The sequence below is a fragment of the Tupaia chinensis genome, unplaced genomic scaffold (assembly GCF_000334495.1).
Source record: "Tupaia chinensis unplaced genomic scaffold, TupChi_1.0 Scaffold144952_1, whole genome shotgun sequence".
Classification (NCBI taxonomy): Eukaryota; Metazoa; Chordata; class Mammalia; order Scandentia; family Tupaiidae; genus Tupaia; species Tupaia belangeri.
Window position 1 is genome coordinate 4,854,679 of NW_006204812.1, and position 22,418 is coordinate 4,877,096.

Sequence of the window (22,418 nt, forward strand, 5' to 3'; positions counted from 1 at the left end):
CTCTTTCCCACCCTACAAATATCACATTTGTTTGTAGGGTATTTTCTCCCTTGCAAAGTTTGCACCAAACTTTGGATGTCTTGTGTGCTCCAAAGGGTGTCTGGGAGCCAGTTTGCACCTCCACTTCCAGGAACTACTGTCCCTCTTACTAACTCTCCCTCTCTCCCTGGGGCTCTGGCGTGGCTGCCTGATCATGACTTCTGACTTTGCTGTCATTTTTTGAGGGTCACTTCAGCCTTCTGCTGCCTGATCCGGCCCATCAGGAGCCATGGTCCTTGCCAGCCATAGCAGTGATGTGCAGGGGCCATCAGAGCCTGGAACTGAAGGCTGCTCTGTGCCCTTTCCAGTTCCCAGCTTGTCTTAAAGAATTTATAGATGGCAGTCATGAATCCACAGGACTAGCCAGGGGCAGGAGGCGGGGGTAAGATGAGGTTCAGATCCAGAGGAAATTTGGAATTCCTCCTTCACTAAGGTACAGAAACCTTGCATCCAGGTCTCCATTGTTGAGTCTTGTCTTAGGATGAATTCTCCCCACAAGGGCAATTCAGTTCTTTATGCAGTTAGATTTCTGGGAATTCTGCCTTGAACACGTCAAGATCTCCACTCAGGCTTGAGATGGGACTTGTGCTATTTACCACTGTGTCCAGGGAGGACTGAGTTCAAGGGTCCTGGTCATTGAAGATAATATCCATGCTTTGGGCTGAGAAATTGGCCCTGACATGTGCTATCTGTGGGGAGACACCATATAGACGAAGCAAAATTTGGATCTTCTGTAAATCTCTCTGAACTTGGCTTGTGCTGCTGGAATTAACCTGAGGAATGGGATCTCATGATCCTTTCTTTCCCCTTTGCAAATACATGTATTATATTTTAGCATGTTTGATCATTTCTGGTTGATCTTTATAATTTCTTACCTGGACTGACGACATGCAGAAAAATCAAATATTCCAAAGTACAGGTTGGAATGCCCCTTGGGAAGCTGCAGGATTCCAAGGAGATGTCATGCAGTTTTGTCTTAAGTAGATTACAGTCTGAGAGCTCTCCAAGTTGTCTCTGGAACTTGAGCTATAAACGTCTCTGAACAAGACTCATACTGCTCGGCATCTGTAGGAGAGCCCAAGACTGCAGTAATGATTGGCAGACAGCTTTGGCACTGCTGGGAATTTGGAATCTGGCTCCACCGACCACATGGGAGGCCTGGGATACTGTAGTTGGTTCAATGGGCAGGTGGTCTGGCACTGACAAGGTGCACGGTCATGCCTGAGGGTGAATCACCTGCTGTTGCTGGCACTGTGTCCTCCAGGCCCTTCCATGGGCTAGACGCACCTTTACTTGGCTCCCTTTTGTTGGCAAAGCTGATGTGCATGGAATGTTTCCTTCAGAGCTGAAGGCTGTTATCTTGCTAGGAGACAGCCAAGAGTTTTCTCTAGATTCCCAGCCCATGAGGGAGAGTTCTTCAAGGCATCACACCCATGCTGTTGAAATCATGCTGGGCTGTGGCTAATAATTCAATTGAACAGGTATGGAACGTTTTCCTCTCTGCCAGATAACAAACAAGATGATGAGAAAACTGAGGTGGTTAAAATGTAGTTCCTTCCCTTCAGGTCACTTTGACTAGAACACAGGGTGATGCTGCAGACAATCATTCTGATGGCATGGTCAAGAGTGTTATTTGCTTTTGTTGGGCCAAAGCCCTTTTTGAGGTTTCCATGAAAGTAGTGGATCCACTTTAAAAAGATACAAATGCATTTCCTCTCCACAGGGTTTTTTTATACCAGTGCAGGGGATCCCTAAGTCAGAATCTCAGTTTGAAAATTTTATCCCAGAGGGTAGATTGGGGAGGGGGTGGTGAGGGACACCTGTCTGTAGGTCAAGGGAGAGGATAGTGGCATTGATATAGAAAGGCCTGAGGTAGAATCTACAAGGTCTTAGGATGGGAGCCAAGATGACACCAAGGTTGCTCATCTGGACAACTGGGTGGAAAATGGCACCATCAGCATACAAGAGACACAGCCTCTCCTACCCTACTGAGTGACTGAGAGAGGAGACATAATAACAGACAGTCCAGTGGGAAGGGCAGGGATGAGAATAGAGGACCTTTGAAGCCATGGACATGGGGACAGGTGAAGGACACCTTTGTTTCCAGCCTAGCTTCCCTGCCCTGGGCACAGGTGGCCATGACCCTGCTGCGTGGACTGGGACCTTCATGCTTAGCTTCAGGGGTATGGTTTTATCTCTCTGATGTGTATCTGGTCTTGGGCACCTCGGCCAGACTGGTGCCAAGAAGGAGACACAACTACAACATCATGCTATGACCACATTTTCATCTGGAGTAGAGTGTTAAGTTCTGTCAAGAAGCTGCAGGGTGTTAGGTCCTATCAGAATCATCTGGGAAACTCTTTGAACTTACCAGCCATAGGCCACCTAAAATCTGATGATTGATATTATCTAGGGGAGCGAGTCTGGGCTGGGCATTTAGAAAGGCCCCAAGTTGATTCTGATGCATAATCTGTTTGAGAACTACCAGTCTGGACCATCCCTTCCTTTTATAATGGAAGAAATAAGTCTTAGGAGGGAAATGGTCATGAACCAGACCTTTGACAAGTGGTAGGGCATCTGAGTCCTGAACCAACACTTTCCTTACTTCCAAAGTACTTTTCCTCAGGGAATAGACTGTAGTATCGGGTTCCACTCATCCACTACACTCAAACGTATCAAACGTCTTTGCAGACAGAGTCTTCGGTTCTTCCTGGGAGGCCTGGGGGATAGGTGTCTATACCAAGTGGTTGTGATGGGAAAATAGCACATGGAAACTTGCCCTAAGGTCCATACCAGGAAGGGAGAGCTGAGTTGGCTCATGCAAATTGGCTCTAGAGAACACTTGGGTTCCCTCACAATAAGTACAGGGCAATTCTTGGCATACTCAGGGCCTTACATTCTTCTCTGAGGACATCATGTAGCCAGACTGTTCTACTTTGGACCCAAGCTGCCTGGGTTCCCAGAGAGATCATCTTCCGAGAGACCTTTTCTTTCTGTTCATGGTTCAGCTTGACCATGGAACTAGAGTTGCCAATGCCTGGCGGGCTGGAAAACATGTCTGCTGGGGGTAGGGTGTTGGTCCTCAGCAGAGGCTGTTGAATAGAGATGATACTCAGAGGACCTGTAGTGAATTTTCTCAAGGGGATTTTCTAAGCAGCACACATGCCTTGGGCAACCTGCCTGGCTCTCCAATGCAGCCTCTAGCTCTCACCATTTTAGCAGGCTTCAAAGTGGGAGGGTTTCTTAATGTGGACATTTATGGATGGCATTTGCATTTTCTTCAATTTTCTCTCCTGCAAGGGAAGGGAGAAGTTAATAATGCAATCTTGTGAATGACATGATCATACAGGACACCGCTGATGGGCGGCATTGGGCTCCAAGTGGGCATCTTTGAATATGAAAAGGGCTATCTGAATGTGAGGAGGCAAACAGCTCTGGAGGAATGGGATTCTGGAGAGTGAAAGAGGGTGTTTCAGGCTACTTGAACTCCAGAAGCCTTTTTTACAGGAGTATTATTAGTTCAATGAATTTGCATGAGAGGAAGGCTGCCCCTGTAGAGTTATTGTTTTCTCTCTCTGGCTTTGCATAGTAGGAGTTACTATCTGGAACAGTAGAAATGCAAACATATAGCTGGAACAGTAGAAATGCAATGAAGCAGGTTGAGTAGGTGAGGCACAGTTGGTTTAAACTTTCAAAACTAAACTAGAGAAATGACAGATGAGGATTCAATCTAATAATTATGTTAATCTGGATTCAGTGAAGTCACCAGGCCAGCTTAATGCAGATAGGCACATGGATTAGCACAAGGCAATACAGTGGCACAAGGACCTGCATGGATGTAGAGGAGATAAAGGAGATAAAAAAATGGCAGGAGAATAGCAGAACAAAAGGCTAGGCATGGGCACACACACACACACACACACACACACACACACACACAGAGAGAGAGAGAGAGAGAGAGAGAGAGAGAGAAAGAGAGAGATGGCCTTTGCCCTACCTGACTATGACTTTTATCTGTGACTTCCTATGAAGGGCTTGGTGATTAGGCCAGAGCTTCTTGGTGATTACAGCATGCTCTTGTGAATTTAACTGTTATAGTTTTGACTAGAGGTTCAAGGCATGTGATCATTTATAATCTTGCTGACAGAAGAGTTGGAGGATTCTCTGCAATGCTGGAGCATGAACCGTTCCGCCAGATAAAGAGCTGTCCTGTATCTTCAAGCACACAGTTGTACTCAGCTTCCTATGATACTGAAACTCTTGAAGAGGAGTGCAGAAACGTGTGTGTGTGTGTGTGTGTGTGATAGAATGTGGGGAGAAGACACACATCACTCATTGTATTCCAAGTGAACAATCCCTCCTGGAATTATTCAGTGCATAGCCTACACAGCTGTACATATCAGCTCTGACTTAGCCAAAACATAGAACTTTAGATATATTAAAGAGTAGACTACTGAGCCTAGCACTTGCTCTGCTCTGTGATATGGAAGAGTTCACTGTATCTTTTATCTGGAGAAAGGAAAAGGAATTTGGGAGGCTCTTGCAGAGAATGCTTCAGTGAATGGGAAAACTTGTCTCTCAAGTGAGAGATAAAATTACAGTTAAAGGCAAAGGGCAAGTATGCCATTGTTCAATTGCAGTACTTAACATTCTAAATCAATCCCATTAGCTGAGCAAGCTAAGGGTTATCATCCCTACCTAAGGAGCCATTTCATTCCTCCTATGTAAGGGACTGGTTTTTCCCTGGTCCGCCAGGAAAATGATAACTGCAAATGTGGACCTGTTGGTATCTCTGGATCTAATCTTTCTCTCTCTTCAGCAACGTTGAAAGAAACACTTTTCATTTAGAACTTGATAAAGCCCTTGATAAATTAATGAACTACTGTTATGGTTTGGGTGATGGTTTGTCCCCTGAAGGTTCAGCAAATCTATCTAACGTGTAAGGTGCACAATACTACATCTTATGAGGGTGGGCAAGGAGGCTATTAGGTTCTATCATCACAACGTAATGTGAAATTCATTTAAACATAAGTTCACATGGATCCTGAACTTCGGCTGTGAAATATTGCTTTCAGAGACGTAAAATGAAGATTTTCTGCTGAAACGTTCCCTCACTCATTTCTAGAAAGGCACAAACCGAGGCCCATCCTCACATGGATCCTGAATTTCAGCTGTAAAAGACTGCTTTTGCATTTGCGTGTGTGCAAGCGCGCTATGCGGTTTTCAATTTTTGCTTTTTAAAATTAAAATCCGAAGTTTTATTATTATCTTTTTTCTTCTTTTTATTTTATATTTTCTTCTTTCCTTTTCTCTAATTCTTTTCCTTTTATTTTATCTTTACTCATTGGCTTCTGAGCTCCTACACACTAAGTGTCTAGACAGGTCCAAGTGAACAGGATCTAAACATTTGAATACAATTAGGGTCAGAATATTCCTCTATTCCCACTGATTCTGATGCAAAAAGAGTGAATATGGAACAGAAGAGAGATTGCAGATCACCTCTTCCTGCACACCTCTGAATGGTCAGGTTGAACTTCAAGAATTAGGAAGAAAAAAAAAAAAGAATTAGGAAGAAATGCATCATCCATCAGATGACTAGAAATCACCACAGGGTCACAAGAAATATAGAAAAACAAGGAAATACCTCTCCTCCGAGGAAAAGTAGTAACTCCTCTTCATCCTCAAATAGTATGATGAAATTCATGGAAATGACAGATAAAGAATTTAGAATTTTCATGGTGACAAAGCTATCAGAGATTGAAGAGAAGAGAAATAATGAACTGAAGAGGCAGGAGAAATGAGCTGATGAGCTCCAGGAGGTGAGGAAATTCTTGCAAGATCTAAAAGAGGAAATTCCCACTGTAAAAAAGAATCAGATGGTACTGTTTGTTAGAGATGAAGGCTGTAATATGGAAAATCAAAACACACCTTGAAAGTCATAAAGGCAGACTAGATCATACAGAAAATAGAATCTCAGATGTAGAAAAGAAAATTGTTAGCCTAGAAAAATCCACCACGAAGACTGAGAAAACGCCCCCCCCCCAAAAAAAAAAGAGGAATAATATACGAGAAATACTAGATAGCATCAAACATCCAAACATCCACATAGGATGTGGGAGACAGAGAAGGCAGGTGCTGCTGCAGAGATTTGTGGTATTTTATTTGTCCCCCATCTCTGGCCTCCTCTGTTTCTCCAGTCTTTCTTCCCACAGAAATCTTTTTAATTTTTTCTTTTTCGTTTTTGACTGTGGCTGTGGTTGGACTCTGGCTGGGCCCGAGGCCTCCCATTTCCAGAGTGATCCCGGCAACCCTTATACTGGCTCGGTGTCTGTGCCAGTACATTTGTTTAATGAACAAAAGCATAATGACTTTAATTAGGTTTTATTGTAAATAATGAACACAATTACAGAGCAGGGCCTTTTGTCACCCTCATGGAATTTATGGTTGTTTGAAAAGTCAACACCCATTTCTAGCCACTCCCATCCTCATTTCTTGGTCAACCTAGCATCTCCATTAATCAACACAGTTGACTTCTGATGCCAAAGTGGAAACTCTGAGCTGGTCTTTCCCACCTTGGAGTAACAGCTCACCTTTCGTCCCCTCTGTATGCCTCTGGGACTACAATCTCGGCCTGATGCCTACTCCTGAGGGACTATGTTTTGAGAAAACACTGGGTGAGGGTAAAAATAGATGTTTTACGTGCTGGTGCATGCAATGGGAGAAAGGCTGGGGAGTTCTGGACTCCCACACAGAGCCCAGTTCCACCACATCCTGAGTATCTGCTATATTCCAGGTACTATGCTGATCACAGACTCCCCAAAGGCTAGGGGAGCTCATAGCAGGCCAGGCTAGACCTGCATCAGCAAAACCAAGGAGAATGCAAGCCAAAACCCAACACTCAAGTCAGGTCTGGCATGGGCCTGCATCCTAGGACCTTTTACCATATGGGCAATGGGTGAAATGTGGGCTTCATGTGGTAAGCTGGGAGGAGCAGAAGCTGCTCTTTGTGTTACCAAGTCTTCTTTATATTCCCAGGGCCAAGAAGCCATTTTCTGTGATGTATAAATGTCCTTTTCTCTAATGTGCTTCTTATCCTTCTTGTCAGCACCTCGTTTGCTACTCTAGCTTCTCTAACCTCAAAGGGTTCTGAACAAGCTGTCTCCTCTCCCCTAATCTCTCACCCCAAGGACCAGTGCCCATATAGCTAAGAGATGCTGAGCAAGGGCACAGCCATCCTCTTTCTTTGATCAACTACAGTATAGGTTTCCATCTCTGGTTTTGATGGAAGCTTCCTGAGGGCAGGCTCCTTTGTCTCTGCCTGGGCCCCTTGGACACCTAGATAGTAGTGACTGAGCACCCCTTTCATTGTCCCCCATGGGGGAGCTACTCACAGCCCTGAGCCCATGGCACTGATACAACTAGAGCCAACCCTGCTCTCCCTGCCCAGATCTTTTCCAGAAGGCTGATGAAGGCCATATTATCTATAGACATAATATCTCCTTCCTTCCTTCCTTCCTTCCTTCCTTCCTTCCTTCCTTCCTTCCTTCCTTCCTTCCTTCCTTCCCTCCTTCCCTCCCTCCCTCTCTCTCTCTCTTTTTCTTTTTTTCTCTCTCTTTCTTCTTTCTTTCTTCCTCTTTCTTTTAGAGAGATTTTTTGCTATAGGGTGTATGTGCTTGCCAGAGACGCAGAGAGAGACTGAGAGACAGAAAGTGAGAAATCATTCTTCAGGGGGGATGGCCACTCCACAATCCCTTCTCCTCCAATCTCCTCTCGAGATTTTGGGCATTGTACACACACATGCCCAGTGTGAGTTTTAAGCCTCCGGGTCTGGAACTTGAACTACAGTAGTCTACATGGGAGTCCAGCGATGTAACTATTATGCCATCCACTGGTCCCCATAAAAGCCTATTTCTAACTTCCAACACATAGTCTCTTTCCTTTGGAGAAGAGAACATGTACTGATGAGCTCCTTATACCCTCTTCATTGCTGTCTGAAGACCGGCCTCATGACAGAGGGCTGTCTAGGCTCAGCTCGTTGGCACAGCCCCCTCTTCGCTGGAAATAACCTTGGAGGGGCTGGCGTGTGTCCAATGGAGGAGTAGGCAGCATCCCAGTGTGTTCAGAGGGTGGCAGACGGCTAGGCTGCTGTGGGCCCCACTGTGCTGCAGCCTGGCGGTCATCATGATCTCGTAGTTATTTATTGTCATAACATTAATCACGCTGCACTCACTTGGCATTAATGAGGACATAATGTGTACTTGGACAAGAATTTTTATTGTAGTGCAGCATTAACTAACTGGCCTATTATTTAAAGTGTTACCAGACCTGGTATGTACAAATGGTTTACTTTGCAGTCTCCAAGTGCTGAAACTTTGTATGGTTTGTGTCAAGAAAACATGAATATGGAACACAAAGGAGGCAGGCACTGAAAACTTGTAGGGCTGTCCTGTGGCTGGCAGGGAGACAGAGCACACTCAAGGAGGGGCACCCACTTCACAGCTCGGGTAGCCCACCTCGGCCCCAGGCCTCTGCTGGTTTAACTCCTGTGTCTGGGCCAGATGCTGGGTGCTAGACACTTAGGGCGGTGTTGAGGGGCTTTCTGAGTCACCCTCTTGGGGATAACAAGAAACAGAATAACGGGATTTAGAAGTGGCAAAAAATCTGCAGTCCATGTTGAAAATCATGTTTCCTCCAGAATCTTCCCTCCATTATTGGTCAAGGGCTGCTGCACCCCTCACCCCCTGCACATGCCCACCTACTCTTAGACACCTTCAGCCCAGCCTACTGAATCTTGGCCCTCACTGCCCACTTCCACTGATCGTTATCCTCTGAATTGCTCCAATTTTCTTGATTTTTGCACTTGCTGTTTCCTCGTTTGGTTAATGTCTATTCTTCTTTTGAGAATTAACTTGGGCAACACACACTTTATGAAGTTTTCCAATTTCACCCACTCTAAAGGCAAATTTCGATGCCCTTTCTCTATGAACCCCTGTCATGGGCCACATATTGATGAATATGAGATAGTCCTTGCTAATCTAGAGTGGAGGGCAAGTCAGTGTAGCACACATACAACCCTCACGCCCCAACAAACATGCTCTCTATTAGCCAACAGAATTTTAGTACATAAAAATGCCTTGGAGGTAAAGTGCTAAACTATGCAATGCTTACAGCTAAAGAGGAGTGAATAAACCCTTAAATGATAGTTACTCAGAAGAGGGGAAATTAGTCCATGTTGGGCTTTGAAGAAAAGATGAACAGTAGAAGTACCTGTAATGATGTGGGTGATGGGCACAACATGCTTAGGGAGGAGTTTAATGATACCCCCACCCTGTCCCAGCATGCCTATTTTATGGTTTCACTTCATCTTCCTTACTGACAAAACAACTATTAATTATGCAGGAAAAACACTCTTGTCCCCATATTACAAATGAAACTACAACATGACACAAAATGAAAACAGGGTCAGATAGGTTAGTTGACTTAGCCATGGGCCCCAGCTGACAGCTTGAAGGAGATGCGACTTCCTGTCACTATACAGTGATTGCTGGGAGATGTGAGTTAAAGTTGACTTATTGAATGCAAACGTTATAATTGCAACTTTTGCCCTACATTGACCCAGTTTGACATCCTGAGTGAAAGGAATGTTGCATTGGACTCAATGATTCCATAAGAAGCTGAGAGATGAAAAAGAGTCAGATGACATTAACCAAAGCTTTCACTTGTACCTGGGAATGTTGACTGGCAAAGCCCAGGAGAGGCTGAGTGATGTGCAGTGAATAGACAGAGCATTCTTCTTCAGTAGCAAATAAATTCCAGGTGACATGTCTTTTGTCCAGAGGGATGGACAGCAGCCATTCAAAATGTATAGCATTAAGAGGGCATGGAAAATCACAGGAGTAGACTACCTGGTTATTGAGTGTAGGCAAAGAAGAATTCACATGTAATAAGGTTTTTATCTGCTATTTTCTCTGATTCAAGTTAGTCCACAGATTAATAACCATCTGTGGTAACCAAGGTTAATTTATAATTATATATAATTAAAATTTATAATTATATATACATATAAACCATATGTGTGTGTGTGTGTGTGTGTGTGTATACACACACAATTTTTTTCCACAGGGCATGTGTGCTCACTAGAGAAAGAGAAACAGTAGGAGGGAAAGTGAGAAGTCATCTCCCCAAGCAGGGGAGGCGGGGGATGGCACACTGCAATCCCATCTCCTCCTAGGATTTTGGGCATGCACGTACATGGATCTAGCATGATTTTCAAACCACTTGATATGGGGTTAAACTGGGGTTGGCCATGTGGAAGTCCAGCATTTTAACCACCATGCTGCCTGCTGCCCCTGGCTAATTACAAATAGTAACCATGTGATCTAAGAACAACTGTGCTGTACAGTGAAGGAAAGGAGGTGAAAATTTGTAGAGCCACCATGGCAAATACATCTTTGACCCAGTGAATCACATCCACCAGAAATCTGTACTCACTTTGCAGAGGTTGCTCTATTAACTTTTACAAGAATGAGTGGGTAATGAATATGTACACAGCTCTACTCCTGGATATGACTTGCACTTTCACATTATAAAATTATAACATGCGGCCTTTGCATTTTTCCTTTTGATTTTGACTGACTATGGACCTAGTGTTCTCTTCATTACTTTTTCTGCCTTTTAGGAGCAAAAGCACAGATCTTGTTCTTATGTCTACCCCAGCTTAGTGGCATTCTCAGGAGCCAGCTAAGCCTGGCAGGCATGGCATTGGGTAGGGCAGGGATGTGGCAGATGGTTTCAAGATGGCAGGAGGTACAGACATAGTGTCAATAAGGTCTGTCCCAATGGAAAGAGGACTCCTAGCAGTAGTCTGGACTATCGGGAAAAGGGTCAGACATCATGGAGAAGTTTCTAGGAGCCTGAGGGTCAGCGCATTATCAAATAGGTATTAGAACAGGCTAAGCCAATCCTTGTGGAGTGTTCTCAGGAAACTAAAGTAAGTTCTTTACTAGTTAGGGTAAACAATATTAGTGCTGGTGTGGTTACAACAAACACGTCCCCAAATCTCAGTGGCTTCATATAGCAAAAAGCTTATTCCTCACTTACACGAAGTATAGTGTGATGTTCCTAGTGTCTCTCTGGGTAGCATTAGACATGTTCATTTAGGGACATTGGCTCCTTCTGTCTTGGGTTTTGCCTTACCATAGGGTTGTGGATTGTTCTATTTGTTTTCTGTATCTGGTTGACAGATGGAGGAAGAGAAGGAGTATTACACATGGGAGGTTTTAATGGACTAGGCCCAGATGTGGGGCACAGCATGTCTGCCGACATTCCATAGGCCAGAACTCAGAAGTATGGCTATACATAACTGCAGAGGAAATTGGAGTGTATGGTCTATGTGACCAAGAGGAAAAGGAAGTGGATTTTATTACATGGGTCTTTGCCATGCCTGGCCTAGATTGTAAATAGCCATAAATACTATGTACAGTATCCTACTATGTGTCAGGCACTATACACATTTTTTGCAGCCTCTTGGATATTTGAAGTTAGGAACACACCCAGACCCACTGGATCCTGGGCTTTGTGCAAAATGACCTTACCTTTTATTAGGATACAGGGGCCTCATACATATCCCAGCCCAGTTCTCATTGGTTCAGGATTTGGACTTGATCAGCCTGAAGTTGGGTGTTTTTTAGGGCTTGAGTGGCTGTGGACTGGTAGGCGCTAGGTAGAGGATATGGAGGTCTATGGATTTGACATCACTAGCCTTGGAAATGGTTGCTGGGCCAGTTTCTCAATAAGCCCTGCCTCCAGGTTTACCAGTCATGGGATGGGGTGGGTTTTGAATTTCTACATAAAGAGCCACAGGCCAGACTATAGGTTACCACTAAGTGAACCCTTCTGAAGTCATATTAACTGTCTTTCTTCTCTCCACTTTGCTCCTTTTCCCTCACTGTTTCTCTGGATTTTCTTTTGTTTTTCTCTTAATTGACATTGTGGATAAGGTCTGCTGGTAAGTTAAAAGAGTTTATCCAAGCTGACACTCTGTTTATAGTTTATAATTCACATTCCAGCTTTAGCAAGATCCTTCCATTTCTTGACATGGCCAGTGTGTTCTCTCAGCGTGCTTGGCATTGAAGTATGCAGAGTGAAGAAAGCAAAGGTCAAGTCTTCATTAGATGAGATGTTGACGAAATCTGGGTCTCAGTGTGACAGATGCGTGGACATCATGAGAATGTTTACTCATTCATTACCCATAGGTAGTAGCATCCTTACCTTGTTTGTGGAAACCACTAAAAAGTTTGGGGAGCTTGTAGGATTAGGGACCTCCATTTAGCCATTAACAGCCCTCTGTTGATGAATAGCACCCTCCCCTATTCTTAATCTTGCCTTTACAATGCTTCCAAATTACAATGGGGCTGATGAGCACCACACACAACACAGCATTCTCATCCTCAGTCTGTGCAACGTTTGAAAGTCAATTGTCCTCCTTTGACCTCAGTTTCACCAACTACATGGGAAAATGATTGGGAAAGATGTTCTTGAAAGTTTTTTTCAGCCCTAAAAATCCATGATTCTGATTTTCTTTAACAATTTATGTAGCTCTCCCTTCACCCAAGGAGGGAGTGGGATGAAGTAAAAAGTGTGTGTTCTCTATGCCTCAGTTTTTTCATCTTTAAAATGAGGATAAGGTCCATTATTTTGTAGGGATATGTGACTGTCAAATGGGACAACATGGAGTGACTAATGTGGCACTAATGAAGAATAAATCTGCTGTGCTATCGACCTCAGAATTAAGTATGGTTCATGTTTCTCCAGGAGAGCCTGGTCAGCCTTCTGCAGAGGCAGAGAAACCACATGTAGCAGATAGTTGATCAAGCATTGTGGGGCAGTGACCCAAACTCTGAGATCTAGGGCCGCCCACATTAATCCAAGAGCCCTGGGAAAAGAAGAGATATTATCTCTGAAGCCAGCCCCTGGTTTTGCCCTTTGGAGCATGCGGGAAACCCAGAAGGCCACAGAGAGGACAGCTCTCTATGTAGAAGCACATGCAAATGTGTTTGCCATTAGGCCTTCCACGCCAATAATCCATATCTTTTCCTTGCCTTTGTTGCACTTTTTTTTTTTTTTCCTGGTGGCCAGAAGCCAGATAAAACATACTATCTCAAAAATTTCAACAGCCGATTCTGCCCCACCAAGCTGGGGTAGGGGCTGCCTCCCTAGAGCTCTGGCAGTTCAGGAGCTAGGAGCTGTGTTGAGACTTGAAGCCAGTCTCTGAGTTTTCCTGGCCAGCAGTGTCCTCCAGAATCCCTTGACCTAATACATGATGGACCATGGAGATTCCCAAGTGCCAATGGCCAGTCCTAGCAAACAGAGAAACCCTCAGGTGCTAGAAGCCCAGGCTGGCTATTGGTGTTCAGAGAAAAGATTAATGGAATCCATTTCACTTAGTTCGGCATTGGTAAGTTTTCACAGGAGGCCCTGTCTTTTCTTGTTTCGTCCTTGAATTTCCCCATACAGAATATTTGGTCTCTGTCACCAAGCACCTCGTATTTGTCCACCTCTGGGTCATTCTAGGAATGTATATTCCCTAGTATTTCACACAACAATGTCAGGTCTTTGCTAGTCCCTTCACAAAGAAAGATGACAATTCACCTTCTCTCTTCTTTCTCTCCTTACTCGAGCCCTGTCCATGCAACCGAGGCTCCGCTCCATCTGCACCTAAGCGTACTTTTCCTGACTGTGCCAGTCTATGCTGTCCTCCTGTGCCCCCTGTTTATGTTGCCTTCCCCCTTGCCTCCTCCAAAGGTCATTTGACATCATTATTCATTGCTTCATGTACAATTCACAGGCTTATTGAAGAGTCCATTCATAAGGATTATTCTCATAATAGTTTTTTAAAATATTTTTTTCTAATTATTACTTCCAATGAAACCACCTGGAATCTCCTTCCTTAACAGTATCTAGCCCAGATGCCATAATTTTTTTCAGTTGCACTAGGTTATTAAAACTTTATTTTATGATTTGGCTTATTCCTTTCAATTAATTAAAAAATCCTTCAGTCTCAAGCTTGACTCACAGTTCTTCTCTCCCTGCCAGGAACGTCTAGCCTCACTCTCTCCAGTGGCTGCAAGAGGGAATGTGCACACAAATGTATGCATATGTGTGGGTGTGCAATTTTGCATGTGTGGCATTCAGTATCTTGGTGTCTTGGGTGGAATGAAGAGACTCTGGTGCGGGCAAGGATCTTCTTTACCTGGTTGAGGGTGTGATCTTCCAGGTTGTAAAGTGTGGGAAGAGCCCCTTAGATGTGCTGCCTTGTGCGACTAGGGCCACCTGCTAGGAGGGGGTCTTTAAATAGTTTGTGGATTAATATATACTGACTATCTGCACTCTGTGGTAGAGAGCGAAATATTGGAAGACATAAAAGCAGTGAAAATACTTAATGAGGATAAGACAGTGTGGAATTGGGGGGGGGAGGAGAAGAGAAGATTATAAAGATAGCAAGAGAACAAATAGAGAGGCATGACATTAGTGGGACACAGAAATGGTTTATTACCTGTTGGTGACGTGTATCATATTCTCAACTGGATTGGTCTGAGAAGTAGTTCATGTTGGGTAAAGGCTTTTCTCAAGCAAAATGAGAAATAGTGATTGACTGGTTAAAAAATAATTGGAATAATAATAATAATGATTGGGAAAAAATATGAAAAGATATTGAATGATGAAGTGGGGATTTTAATGTCTCTGTATTGACTGACATGCATGGCATTCCCTCTGGAAAAAGAAATGTAATACACTGTAAAGTTATATGTGATTCAATGTAATATAAACAAGATTATGATGATAATAAATAAATTAAAAAAGTAGATTGTGGAAAATGCAAGGCATGCATTTCAATTTTTTGCACCAATATAAACTCATACTTGAGTTTCACATTTCCAAGGACTTTTTGAAGTCCCCTTGATGGTCCCCATAATGGTGGAGTGTGCTTTGAATAGAAAGAGCAAGGTCTGGGCTCAGCTGGGGTGGTCTTATTCTACAGTGCTCCCCTGTGCAAAGCCATTTGGAAGAGGCAATCACAGTCCTGAACTTTATCTCTAAGCAGCAGCTTGGGCAAACCAAGGTACCTCAGAATTCTCCAAATTCGGTGCACCAGGAGAACAGAGTTCTAACTTTTTTTTTTTCTCTCTCTTTTTTTTTTTGGAGAGATTTTCACTGTAGGGCGCGTGCGCTCGCCAGACAGACAGAGAGAGACATAGAGACAGAAAGCGAGAAATCACCCCCAAGGGGGGATGGTCACGCCGCAATCCCTTCTCCTCCATTCTCCTCTCGGGATCTTGGGCATGCACGCACATGCGCCCAGCGTGAGTTTTAAGCCACCGGGTCCGGGATGTGAACCGCGGTCGACTATGTGGGAGTCCAGCGACATAGCCATTACGCTAACTGCTGGTTTCCCAGAGTTCTAACTTATGGAAACCTCATGCAAAGTGGTTGCTGCCACATTGCCTTCGTAGCTCAGGGACAGAATGGGAAGCTGTTGCGTGACTCTACTCTCCATTTGAGCCCTTTCTAGTCTGCTGTAGAAAGAATAGTCCTGGGTCTGTCCAGGCATTGCATATCTCCATAACATAGGTTGTGTGTGTTTGTGTGTGTGTGTGTGTGTGTGTGTGTGTGTGTCCCTTTTTTTGGAAACAGAAAGACAGGTATGTTCTCCTAAATTTCCATTTACAAGTATTGTCTGACAGTTAATTCATCATCCCCCTATCTTCTCTTTGAAATAATCTTTTTTTAAGAATCAAATTTCAAAGTCAGTATATTTAATTCCAATAATCAGTAGCAAACCATTTACATGCTGAGTATCTTAATTCTAACTAGTTCTAATGAATGCCACTAAATATCTTTGAGGAATATTTAAATTAAGTGGAAAAGATAGGAGAGTTGTAATTCCTGAATCACAATACCAATTACACTATGAATATATTTTTTTGTCTTGATTGATATGCACTGTATTTGTACTGAGAAAAGTATGCTGTGCACTGTAAAAATGTATAGTGATTAAATGTAAATAATAATAAAAAATGAAATAATCTTTAGAAATTATTCAAAGCTAAAAACATCGTAGTGTATATTCTCTACTACTCATCTTTGAGCGTCCTTGCATCAGAGATGGCTCCTCAGCTGGCTTGAACCAGGGTTTTAACAGCCCCGTTTCTGGGGTGTGTCTCTTGAACACATATGGGCAGGGAAGGCACATGATTTTATGTGTTCTACCCATCAGGAAGCTTCAGAATTTGTTGTTGACAGACTCTTAGAATGTGTGGCTTCCAGACAAACTGAAGTGTTGAGCAGAAGAAAATACATTGAGCAAGAGGAGGCATTATTATTACCCTCATTTTGCAAATGAGAAAACTGAAACATAATGAAATGTCTATGGATTTAATTATGCCTTCCTTCTCCCCTCACCTAATTCATGTTGAAGCGTAATCCCAGTGTGATGAGATTTGGATATGGGCTTTTGGGAGGTAATCATGTCATGAGAACAGGGCTCTCATCTGAAGAGAAGAGTGCCCTAAGAGGAAGAGACCGAAGAGAGCTCGCTTCATCTGTCTCCGTTTTTCACCACATGAACACACAGTGAGAAGACAGCAGTCTGCCGAACACCAAGAAGAGAACCCTCATCAGAATCTGACCGTGATGGTATCCTGACCTAGGATGTTGGGCCTCCAGAACTGGGAGTGAGGAAAGAAATTTTGTTGTTTAAATCACCTAGTCTAGGGTATATTGTTATTAGACTGAAAAAAAAGACAGAAATGAAGCGATTTTCCAAGGTTATGAGTCTGATGAGATCTAGTGAGTGGTAAATTTTGGAGTAGAAAATCATTTCCTCCTAAGTCCAGCACATTTTCCTTGCATAGTGCTTTTTAGATATATGTGTTCATTTAACTTACCTTCTCAAATACTTATTGAGCATTTACTGTGTTAGAAGCCTTATATTGTCTCCCATATCCTCCTCTTCCTTCCTTTCTTTCTAGATTTTCTTTTTTCATTCTATCCTTCTCTTCCATCATCACAATTACAGCATTATAACTGCTACAGATTAAATTCCCCCAAATATTCCTTAATAGATAAGAGTCATTGAATGATCATGCCTTGTGTTGGTTGTCCCTCCCCCAGTGGGGTGGAGAAGAAGGAAGAAGGCCACCCACCTCCTGCTCTCACTCAGCTTATACATTCCTGGGTGGGTTGAGGGCCCTGGGCCACGTAAATAGGCTCCATTTCTCCAGCCTCCTTGGAGCACTGTTAAAATGACCATGTCCTTAATGATATTAGGCCTCTGTTACTGAGTCCCTGTAGACAGCACCTTCTGTTTATTATTGATTTAGATTTTTTTCATGGTAATTTGTGAGTCAGGGCTGCTTATCTATAATGCTCTAGGTGTCCCACCCTCACCAGTGGGTTACTCTGCACATCTGTGGAGCTTGCCATATTTTTAAAAATTCTGCCCAGATTTATATCCCGTGGACAGCACATTGACTTGTTAAAACTGACGGCTTAGCTGACTTGTCACAGCTTAATGAGCCAATTTTAAGGAGGGTCCATTTGGAAGGATTAAGGAATTATATGCGATTGAAAAAGGTTCTGAAACCAGAAGCCCCCAAATGGCACTGCCTGAGAAACAGGGGCAAACGGTCAGTTTCTATTCATTTTTCAAACTGAGATGAAGACAAAGCATTTTATTGGCTTTTAATTTGATACCAGTGAGGCCTCCCACATCAATCAAACTTTCCCCTGCTTGCCCCAGGAGGGCTTCTGAGTTGCCAGGCAATTCTGAGAGGTGCTGAGGGATTTGGTAAACACCTGGGGATTATGGTGTCAGCTCCTTGCTGGAGTAGTAGTTCCTGCCTTGCCCCTGGCCCTATCGTGACATGACCATCACAATTACATTAGTTCTTGTATGTGTGAGCACGTGTATGTGTGAGAGAGGTTGTATGTCACCATACACATATACCTACAAGTATGCCCTTGTGACCTGAAGTAAAATTGCCTTTCTTCAGATGGTGAAAATGATATCTGATCATAAAAAGATGGTCTTGAAGTTATTTTTTTCCCAGCAGAAATCCTCTCCCAAGCCTTTGTCTCATCTGTCTGCCCTGCCAGGGCTGCGCGTGACCCCAGGGCCTGGTTGTTTTGCCTTGTTCGGGCCTCTCTGGGTCTCCAGGAATGACTCAGGATCCATGCTCTCCGTCAGCTTTGGAGAAGGGCCAAGCTCATGCCTTCTTTTCTGCTGTCTTCATTAATACTGGGCTCATGTCCCAGCATTCCTGAGAAATTGATAGAGACAGAACATCAATTGTAGTTTAGCTCTACAACGGGGAAACTCACGGTGACAGGCTGGGGGATTTTTTGCCAGGGAAATCGATGGGCCCTTTCCTGGAGCAGCCTGGGGTTGGGGCTCTGCACTTTTGTGAGGTCATTGAGTGGGACACAAGACAAGAGCAACAAGCCGCTAAGCTGCTAATTGCAGCCTGGCTAAGTGATTTTACCTTTGTGTTTGGCTTTCTTGGGCTTGATGAATGGCTATGTATGTGTACAAGAACAAAACCAAGACGCCTTCTCCCAGGCTGGGAGGCAGCCATAGTGTTGGATTTAGAACTCAGCAGACCCAAATAGAGGCCAGGATGGGGCGCCGTGGTCTGACACAGAACTCCCACCAGAGGGAGGGCACCGGTTCAGGGCAGGAGAGGGTAGCCAAGCAGTGCAGGTACTGGGTGGGCCCACATGATGGCTATCAGATTCCTCTGTCAGTGTCCCAATGTTTGAGAAAAACACATAGCTGATTATTCTGGTTTTGATCTCTTTGGGTCCCCTTCTGAGAGGTGATTGTTCATGGGGTGACTGCAGCAAATAGGACTCACCAGAGGGGTTGGCTCTGGGATGGGAACACCCTTGTCTTTCACCACAGGTAGGCCAGGGAGAGAGGTGGTGTCTCTTTCCCAAACTCATCTGCTCTTCCTCTTGTGTTCATCTTAGCAAGCAACACCATCTGCCACCTAACTGCCTAATTCAGAGATCGTGGAGTCATCCAAGAAACTTTCCCCTTGTGCATCTCTCTGTCATGAAATGGAAACTCTCTTTCTCTTTCATATGGCTATCAGATTCCTCTGTCAGTGTCCCACAATGTTTGAGAAAAACACATAGCTGATTATTCCGGTTTTGATCTCTTTGGGTCCCCTTCTGAGAGGTGATTGTTCATGGGGTGACTGCAGCAAATAGGACTCACCAGAGGGGTTGGCTCTGGGATGGGAACACCCTTGTCTTTCACCACAGGTAGGCCAGGGAGAGAGGTGGTGTCTCTTTCCCAAACTCATCTGCTCTTCCTCTTGTGTTCATCTTAGCAAGCAACACCATCTGCCACCTAACTGCCTAATTCAGAGATCGTGGAGTCATCCAAGAAACTTTCCCCTTGTGCATCTCTCTGTCATGAAATGGAAACTCTCTTTCTCTTTCATATCTCCTGAAGTTGCAGCCATCTCTTCTTCCACTGGACCCTCCTTGTCCAGGCTTCCATCATCTTGCCCACACTGGACCACAGTCTTGCTTCTTATCATTGACCTTTCATCCTTCAGACAGTGTCATCTTTCTAAAGTGCAAATCTGACCATGTTCCTCCCCTGCTTAAACCCTCCAGTGATTCCCGGTTACCTCCTGATCAAGTGCAAACTTATTTGCCTGACCTATGAGGTCTAGTCTGGCCCGACCTCTTCTCTAATTTTCTCCCACTGTGCTCAAGCCCATTCGTATGGTCCCTTCCAGCCACCAGGACCCTCTTGCAATTTCCTGAGCACACCATGCTCTTTCCTACTTCTAGGGCTTTGCATGTGCTTGCCCCTTGCCTGGACTTTCTTTCCTTCTTCTCTTGGCTAACCCTACCCCTTCTTCAGGTCTCCGCTTCAATAGCGATAATGTCTCTTCCTTTAGGATGTCTTTTCTAATTTCCTCAGTCTGGGCCTATCTTTTTCTGTGCTTTCCCGTTGCATTCCTATGTTTTTGCATCATGGTACTGATCGTAGCATAAATTGGGTCGTTGGGAAAGTCATGCTGTATTTTTGCATAGAAAAATATTTCATGATTTTCCCGATGACCTAATAGAAAATACCCATTTATGCAGTGGAAGATACAGTTTTTCTCCTTCACACATAGTATGATATTTTTCTTAAAGAAGGAATTAGATTGTTCCTGAAAATATCTTGACAAGCCTTTTCATTTAGAAAGTGAGGCTCTGAGGGCCTGGTTTAATGGAAGATGAGGAAACCGAAGGGATTTCTGAGCTGTTGTATTGAGCACTAGGAGAGACTAAGAGGCTCAGACAAGGAGAAGATGATAAAGCCTCATCGTGCACTGGCCCAAGGATTTTAAAGACCAGAAATTTACATCCAATTAACATTGTAGGCATTTTTAAGACATTAATATCTATCACCTCCTCAAACCTCCAGTAAAATCTGTCTTCCACACTGAGGACTTCTGTGAGAGTGTGGTATAAACCCAGGACAAGAGGTAGGTTCATGTCTGGTTCTCTTCTATGGTAGAAATAAACAAACAGCTGTAACAGCCAATGGAAACAATAAGAATTCAGAGATAAAAGGCTGTCACAGAGAGATGTACTAACATGAGGCTGGGAGATCTCCTTGGAATACTCAGGAACTTTACAAAGGCAATTAGACTTTCTGAAGGGTGTGGATCAGGGGTTTAGAACAACTTTACTTAGATTCACGCAGGGGGAGACCCTAGCTGATACTTAGGTCCCAATTCCTTGTCTACTTTTTCACTGACATTAACCTAATGAAGGAGGCATGTGTCCATTACTCTATACCATACTGACCTACAAAAAAAAAAAAAAAAGGGGGGTGGAATGAATCAAGGAAGAAAAAATTATGAGAAATATGAAACAGCAGGTCTAATTTGCAGGATCTGTTTAACCGTTCATGAATATCCTGGACAAAAGTGAGGTCTCAGATCCAAGGGTCTCTTGCTGATAGTCTTCCTCTATGTGCAGAACTGCAGTTCAACCCTCTCTCCAAGCGCAACCCACCTGAAAATGACACTGGACTTACCAGGGACCAGGACACTGGCACTGGGCTGGAGGGCCTGGCAGATCAGGGCTTGTTGGTGCTCCTGTGTGATGCATCCCTCCTGGCTTCCAGGTTAGGACCTGCCTTCCAGGTCAGGTCTGGAAATCCAGTATTGATTCATTTCTCCACAGTCATTTATGAGACATGGTTCCTGCTCTTGAAATATTCACTGGCTCTCTGGAAAGCCATTCTCTGACACAGTCAGCTCTGCTAGGTGTGCAAGATAAGGGAGCTGGGACCTCTGACCACAAACTGCGAGGCTTCTGCTTTCCCTGATGGATTAGTTTTGCCTTTATTAATCATTATTATTATACACTTTTTACATTTAATCATTGTATATCATTACAGCATACAAAATAAGTTTTCCTAGAATAAATACACTATATTAGTCCTGTCAGAGTTATTACCATACATATTATCATCAACAGATAATTTTTGTGTCCCTTAAATATTTTGCTTTTTTTCTTTCAAGGGGAAAAGGATAAGTTTTTTTTTGTATGTGCTGTTCTTATGCTATGTTTAAAATATTAATATTTTGTCCATATTTTATGCCCTCTTTCAAGAAATAGGATCATCCCAAACATATTCGATTTTGTGATGTTTAAATACCAAGGATATAAACAAATCTGTTTTCACCTTTCCATGCATGAAATAATGTTTTTTTCTAAACCTCAAATCGAATAAATCAAATAAATGCTTTTTGGTGGTCTTAATGAATCACCTTTTACCATACTATTATTTTTCTCTCTATTTTAAAAACGTGACTGTGAAACAGCCTGAATGAACTGGAATGTTCTTGCCAAATTTAATTGCCCTAAAGACAACCTCATAGTTGATAGACTTTAATCAGATCTCTCTTCTCTGTTCCCTGGAAATCTTCCTTCAATACTTCTCCTAACCCTGGTCTCGTGGGCATTCACCCCTTGCAAGGCCAGGGTGGGAGTAGTTCTTTGGAAAGCTGGCCAGGGAACAGCTACAATGAAGAGTATTTGTACTTTCCTCTCCAAGAAAGGTCACAGGAAAACCTTTGCTAAGAATAAGCTTTTTGGAAAGGCTACCAGGCGTGCTTTGGACTGGACCCTTTGTGAGGGCTGTATCGTCTGGGGAAGCCGGAGCGGGAGTCAGCATCAATCTTAGCCTGGATGGAGGCATTGCCTTCCCCCCACTCCCCCATCAAGAATTCTTAGGTCTAGGTATGTATTTCTCTTCCTCCTACATCGCTCTAGCTCTCTTCTCTCTCCCTTCAGCATCT